Raw genomic sequence first — 8321 nt, forward strand, 5'->3', positions numbered from 1 at the left:
TATATCTTAATTGGTTTAAAGATGTGATATGGACATTTTAGTTGTATATAATTCTTATATCTTAATTTGTTGAATTTTATTATGTTTTTATCTTATTTTATTTTTTCCATTTATATATTTTATTTATATAGATTATGTACAACGCCATTGAATATGTTTTAACGTAGAAATAGGCGTTTTAGCAAATAAACCAGTTTCAGTTTCAGTTTCAGAAAGGCAAAATATTTGCATTTCTACAAACACTCAATAAGGATAAAAATTCACAAATGTTTAGTTTTTCAGTCATTACATTACACGCCTACAACTGCACCGAAGGCTTTGAAACAAATACAAACAATTAATAAAATGTAATTATTTTCAAACATATTTCGAAAAGACGCAGTGTACAAGTAATACTGGTGGATGAAGCACTAATTATATATTTATACTTAAAATATGCAACACAAAATTTTGTTGTTTTTTTTTCAATTTACCGTGTGTCTTAGTTCAAATCTATTTATTTTAGCTCGATTGCATAGGAAACCTAAGGCTTGTTTGAAACGCTCTCGAATCATTTTCCTGGTACTCGAACCAGTACTAGGTGTCTATGGGGAAAATCTAAAAAAACGATCCCATAGTGGGGATCGAACCCGTGACCTACCTATCGCTAGGAGGAATGGCATTTTGTGAAACCAGCATTGATATTTTTCAAAGGTGTAGGATCTTTTCAACATAACGCTGTAGCCATCCTCCACATAGGCAATGCTTATTAAACTGCGAACGGTTACTCTATCGCAATATGACTCAGACGTTCTGCAAGATGATCATATTGTTTATATATAATTTTCCGCAAGATATGTTATGTCTTATTCATCACAAAGTGATGACGTGTATTTGATAATGCAAATTAGATTGTGAGGTCAACATGAAAACACATATTACCTTGCAGTTTATGTTTGAACGTTTAAACTATTTTGCGTTGATTGCTTTTCTAGACGTGCCATGTTACAATTCAAGTACGATTTTCTTAGTTATTTTAATTGTATTTAAATATTTCAATTTGTATTTACCAATATTTAAAAAATGTCGATTTACGGAAACTTTTTTGACAATAAAATTGTACCTTCTGTAAATGTAAAAGCAGGAATTCAAATTTTAATGTGTTTGTTTCACATGTAATTTTCAATAAATCATGCTTTTAAAAGCATGGGGAAATTGTATTGATCTCCGCTGTCCTGGCAAATATCTTCTCCAACACTATGAGCACTAGAACCTTGAAACTTACACAAATGGTAGCTATGAGCAAATGAGCGACGGTGAGCTATTTGGAAATTTGTTCTGACCCCTAGGTCAAATGTTATGGGTAAATAATTGGGTAAAATGGGTAAAAAAAATCATTGTACTAACAACATACGACGCAGATTATAATAACTTTTGATCAAGGGGTCAGATCAAAATTCCAAATAGTGCACCGTCGCACATATGCTCATAGCTACCATGTGTGTAAGTTTCCAGGTTCTAGTGGTAATAGTGTAGGAGGATATAGTGGACAATGGGGGTGGGGTGTGGCCTAAAATTGTGTTTTAACATAACGTCTTCATTTATTCAACAATTATTCACCAACACCTCTTATGACAACGGTATATCTAGACCATCCATGTCCACATTACCCACCCCAGGGCCATAGATAAAGGTAAAGGCAGCTTGGTTCCCGTCCTCTTTCAAATTTATCGAGAGGTCCACGGGTACTTCTTCCCCGTACCCCCGAACTTTTTTTTTCGTACCCAAAATTTTTCGTTTCCATTTTTTGTTCGTACCCAATTTATTTTCGAACCCAGCTTTTTTTTTTGTACCATCTTTTTTTCCTACCCTATATGCCCCGTTCTCCAAATTTTTCTTCGTAACCAACATTTTTCGACCTTAATTTTTTTTCGCACCTTCATTTTTTGTCGTAGCCACATTTTTGTCGTACCCAATTTTTTTCGTTCACAATTTTTTTCTACCCAAATTTTTGTTCCTACAAAAGTTTTTTTCGTACCCAATTTTTTTTGCATAATTTTTTGTACTTAATATTTTCGCACCCAACTTTTTTTCGTACCCAAAATTTGTGTACCCACATACACAATTGTGGTGATGAAGATAAACTTAAAATTGATGCTTTTATATCCATCCTCTTCACAAGCATCGTCACACCAGTACTGTCAGTAGTTTGATTCTTATTTGTCATTGATTATCCCCACGCTCCAAATTGAAGCGGGGGGATTATGTGGTTATCTCCGCCGTGTGTCCGTCCTGGCCACTATCTCCTCCTACACTATTAGCACAATCACCATGAAACTTATTCACATGGTAGCTATGAGCATATGTGCGAAAGTGCGCTATTTGGAATTTTGATCTGACCCCTGGGTCAAACGTAATGAGGGTTGGGGTGAGGCTGGGTCAGAGATTTTCACTCACTTGTGTAAGGTTACTTTGCATTAACTTCTTCATGCCTACACCGATTCACTTCTAATTGATACGGAACGTCTTTTATGACAATACGGTCAATTTCAACTATGCATGACCCCATTACCAACCCTGGGGCAGCCAGCCCACATAGACCACGCCCACCCAAAATTGTGTTTTCACATAATTTCTTCATTTATTGACCAATTGAATTAAAATAAATACTCAACATCTCTTATGACAACACGGTCTATCTCGACCATCCATGTCCACATTACCCACCTCGGAGCCCCACAAAAATTGACCTTGCCCATCCAAAATTGCCTGTTAATATAACATCTATTTGGGGTGGGGATACGCGTCGGCCTCTGTCGCGGCATTTTTCTAGTTATATATGTATGATTGTTTTATATGTAACGGTGTTTTGCATAACCAAACAAATCTAAATATGGTTTTAATTTGCTTAGACTTATGATCGCATGCAAAATATGTGCATACAGTTTCCAACGATAAAGTTTTTTCACGGAAGTTGCCAACAAAATTGCAGCGACGCAGAACTAGCGTCAATACGTAAAGTGGGTGTTAAACGATACAAAGTTCGAACGTTCAGAAAATAATTAAGCTCAAAATGAACAAACCAGACCTAAAGACACTTAAAATGTCATCTAGCATGCATGGGTTTTCCGTTGAAATAGTGTCTCGCCGGGTGTATATTTCCAATTAAACAGAATTGCAATAATGAAGAGCTAGCGTTTACTATATTACTAAGGTGATTGTCAGCAAGGCAATTATGTGAATTTAAAACAGCACATATCAATAGATCAAACAATTGGGTCTGCAGCTTATATTACAGCATTTGACAACCATTTAAATCATATAATTGGTTCCTTTGCGAACGTCATATATGACATATTTTACAATATACTCGTTATATAAACCAGGGGGCACGCGTATACGGGAGCTTACCGCGTTTAAGTGAGAAAGTTGTTGCAAAACTTCAAAGATGGCGTCGTTTGTTGGATTTTCTTAAAGGAAGGGAGGATATTTTCACCCGGTAGGCCCCTTTGTATTTATAATTTTTTTAAATGAATACGCCGTTTCGGATCTCCGGTGTGTGTGCTTCCCTCGGTTTTTTGTTTCAAGATCGTAGACGTCGGGATAAAAAAGTTATTGAAGGAAAACCGTCCACAAATCTGTTGTCTACTTACGGGACGTTCGAGAAAATTGGATGTACAAATATCATTTTCTCTTATAATACACAGTATTGACACACGTGAACAGTAAAATATAAATAAAATCATGATTATTTTATTTTACCGACGCCGTTTTTATCACTGATAATTTATTTATTGGCAAACATTATTGGTTTAACCCCCTTATTTGGAACTGACTTCCTTTTAAGCACATTTTGGGACCTGACTTTCAAAAGACAAACAGCTCTTTCATATTTAAAAGAGCTTGACATGATATACCTACCCATCTTAAATAAAGTGTATATGTGTACTTCAATATTATAGTTTTATAGCATGTTACGTGGTGCAATATAAGTGTTTTCTTAATCACGTTACTTACTGTAGAATAACAATAACGCTGTTCGAAAAACCTGCCGACCAATTGAATCAATTCACCTAATTTCCAGAAGATGAGTTGTGTGGTGGCTGATGTACGTGATAATAGAACGATTATATTTCAGTAATATTATAATTAATTCCATGTATTTTATGACGTGTCGACCTTATTCTGCTATGAACTTTTTTTAACCATTATTTTAGTGTCTTTTCAGATGATGCAGGTTAAAGGGCGAAAATAAGTGCATCTTTCGTTGCAGTATATATAATCAGGAATTTTACAACAGGGGAGGATTGAGATATCATACCCCATTCATGGACCACATGAGTTTAAATGTAAAATATGCAAGAAAGAATCCTTCAACAGAGCCGGACTAAAACAGCAAATAAAAAACACGAACATAGCAAAACATGTACAGCTGATGTTTGTAGTGTTTTTGTTTTATTTATAAAGTCTACATAGACACGTCTGACATATAATTGCTATGAGTGCTACTTACACGTTATTCCGTATATGTCATGATGCTAGTTTCTCACTTTGTTATAAAAATAAACCATTATCTGTGTTACGTCATTTCTTCCTACGATGTATCTGCATAAATTTTCAATTGTATTCAGCACTTACATACATGATAAAAAAAGATTTGGGTCGGATTTAATTCGTTATGCATTTGACGATAACATTACTAACGATTAGAAGGCAATGTTAGGAACAAACGAAATAATCTTTCTAAGTGAACCAATACTTTATTCCCTCAATACAACAGTCATAAATAATATTTATTCACATAGGTATAAAACAGAAAAAACATACATGTATACAAATAATATTGATCACTTCTACTGAAATCATATCGTGTATTGCATTTGCACAAATCTTTATATCCACTACAAATTTACTTTTTGCGATTATAATATAGTGACCAACTCAGAACTGGTTTAAAAGAAGGTCGTCCAAAATGTGTCACATCAAAGTCACATACATGTATCAGTATCGTTATGGTAAAACGCGTCAAATGTCATTGTATTAAATAAACAATTTATATTCAAAAAACATCCACCGATATGCATCATCTAAGCAGATGTCAGGTATTCCAAATTGCTTCATGTATTCCGAATCGCAACAATGGCAGTATTTGGTTACATCAACCTTATACTAGTATCAAACCGGCTTTACCCTCTTCTGTTTTTCATTACACTTTTATTGCACGTATATGTGATTGTTTGGAAAGGTTCTTCGACGTAATCTGTTTTGTTTGATTGGTGGGTTTTCATGTACCTATCGCATTCTAGAGCGGTACACACTTCGTTACGCCGTCTTTATTAATCTTGGCATCCTCAACATATATAACTGGCGTCTAGATATCTGGAAATAGTAAGCATAGTATTCCGATGGATGCATATTCAAACATAAGTATGTCCATATTATGTGTTAAAATAAACAGGTAAGAATTACACTGTGTTACCGTCGAATGCCTCATATTACACACACTAAATGTTAGCGTTAAGTACGCGATAAAACATATAATAATACAAATTAATAATACAACAATTAATCGAAAAAAGAAAACTCTTGATTTCTTGAAGTGAAAATGTTTTTCAAGACCAATGCGAAATTCATTCACGAAAGTTATTTCGCATAAAACCTTGTAACATAGGAAAGAGCTGTTTATCAATTGGAAGTCAGGTCCCAAAATGTGCTTTAAAGGAAGTTTAGTTCCAAAAATGGGGGTTAACCCGTTATAATTCGGCATTAAATGAATTAATAGACATAACAACGCGTCCAGATAATAAAATATTCGTGATTTATGTTATATTTTACTGTACACATGCACAAATACTGTTTATTATGAGAGAAAATGATATTCGAACATCCAACAGCTCGAAGGTCAAGAAATTAAACAACAAATTTGTCGACGGTTTTGCTTAAATAACTTTTTTATTCCGACGTCTACGGTTTTGAAACAAAAAACCGAGGGGAGCACAAACACCGTAGAGCCGAAAGGGCTTATTCATTTAAAAGAAATATAAATATAAACTGGCTTACCGGGTGAAAATATCCGCTGCTCCTTCACGAAAAACACTTAAACGACGCCATCTTTGAAGTTTTGCAACAACTTTCTCACTTACACGCGGTAAGCTCCCGTATACGCGTGCCCCCCTGATAAACGAAATGATGACATACAAAGAATGAATAAAACATGATTCTCGGTTAATCAGGTTTATTAAATAATCGAATGGAATTGGTTTCATTCATATTCGCTGTAAACAAAATCCGTATAAGTGAATGTAATATGCATTCATTGTTGTACAATACTTAAGAGATTCACTTATGTTAATATATTTTATTCAAATAGGGTCCGCTTACAGAAATTTTAGGAGGTTTAAATTAGAACCTTTTGGAAAAGTTATAATTTAGCAATTTACGACATGCCTTTTCTGTTTATTTCCTATATGAGGTGTTTTTGTAACAGTACCTTGTCTTTCATTTAAGATAAAGACAAGATAAGTATTGATGCAAAGCGGAATTTCAGTGTAAAAGGCACTCAATATAGTTACATGGAACGATTTTTTTTCTACTGTAAAAATTAAAATATTGGCCGATTATTTTAAACGAAATAGAAAAAGATACTGGAATAACCATTATCTATGATTTGTGTTATAACCCCCAAATAACCAGTATTAATGATGTTGTGTAATAACCCCAACTAACCATTACCTATGATTTTGTGTTGAAACTCCCAAATATTTTATAGTTCATTTTATATACATTGATTTCCTTTTTTACCGGTATCCGTGTGCAGTTTTCATTAATGGAACAGAACTGTTTAGGTTTTAAAAAATCTGCTTCATCTTGTAACCGTAATTTCATATTTTTCTCAACTTCAAGGGGAGATGATTCTGAACTTATTCTTTCGCTGCTCATTTACGATAGGGGTAGATTACTCATTGATATGAAAACACTGCAAAAGTTTAAAAAAAATGAATGAAAACTGTTAATTGTATAAAGAAGCTGCATTTCACAATACTTTGAAATTCAGTATAAGATCATAATAGATTTATTGCTCCGATATTCATCATTTTCAATAGCGTTCGAGTAATACTGATATAAAAACAAGTTTGAAAAGATTTTTACGAAAGTTGTGAAATCTTTTAAACAAGAGGAAATTGTTTATTTTGTCAAATTTAATAGAAAAAATCTGGACTTATTGTCCCGATGTTTCTTATTTTAAATGAGGTAAAAATGCTTATTGATATGAAGACGCTGTTAGTTTGGAAATAATCTGATGAAAAATGTTGACATAATCACATAACCAAGCAGTTTTTCACTTTTATTTTTAAATTCAAAAAGACATAATTCTGGACGTATGGTCCGATATTGCTCATATAGAGTTTCAACTTTGGGTTGGGTCCTCATTGATAAAAAAAACTGTGAAAGTTTGGGAACAATCGGATGAAAATTTTGGACTCCGAACAAGGATTTAAACATTTCTCAAATTCTAAGGAAGATAACTATAGACGTAATGGTCGGATAATGCTAAAGGGCCCGTGTACGTGTCCCGCTTCGCGCTCTTTATATGGCTCTTAAAAAAAATCCGAGGAGTGCTTTACTCTTGGGAAACGGGTTGCTGGGACACAGCTCCTCTTCGATAAGCGGCTGCTTCCTTTATCGCAACTCATTGTTACAATCAATAATACGTGTCGCGCTTCGCGCTCTATATGTGGTAGGGATAGGCCAATGATAGACAACCATAAAAATACATGGATAATAGATGTGGTGTTTGCATTTATTTGTAAATATAAAAACACGTGTATATTTATAAGATTTTTAAGTGATGTAAGAAATTTTAATTAACGTTGTCACAACGTTGCATCCATTAATTTTAATAAAAATGTCCAATTGTAGTAAAATGGATTTTAAAATGTATACATAAAATAAAGCTTTATTATATTTATTAACCTGTCTGAAAAAATTTTTAGCCGCCGAAATGTTACGTTCGTGCCGGAACCCGGGATTGAACCGGGGGCCTTTAGATGACGGTTACGTAAAAAACTTCAGTCTAACGCTCTTCCAACTGAGCTATTCCGGCTGACATTCTCTTCTGTACTGCTTTTTAGTGAAGTTGTGTATAGCGATCGTTATTTTATGTCTATAAATAAACTAATACATTGTTCGTTATCGTACCACTTCGCCTTCCAATAAACTTGCTTGCGCGATAGGTCGCCAAATATCGTACTACATTGATTCTCCACTAAATAAGCAAATTAGAAAAACCACAAAATAAATATATTTTGATTATGTTTTGATTTTATACAAAACATCATTTG

At 33.9% G+C, this 8321-nt stretch overlaps 1 non-coding gene across 1 annotated transcript; it reads right to left on the reverse strand.

Annotated features, from left to right (window-relative positions):
• Positions 1 to 7993: 7993 nt before the first annotated feature.
• Positions 7994 to 8083, reverse strand: Trnaf-gaa (transfer RNA phenylalanine (anticodon GAA)). Its single transcript is given in 2 exon segments — positions 7994 to 8029; positions 8047 to 8083. It is a non-coding gene; the product is annotated as a tRNA-Phe (tRNA).
• Positions 8084 to 8321: the final 238 nt, after the last annotated feature.

This window comes from Dreissena polymorpha, chromosome 11 (genome assembly GCF_020536995.1).
Source record: "Dreissena polymorpha isolate Duluth1 chromosome 11, UMN_Dpol_1.0, whole genome shotgun sequence".
NCBI lineage: Eukaryota > Metazoa > Mollusca > Bivalvia > Myida > Dreissenidae > Dreissena > Dreissena polymorpha.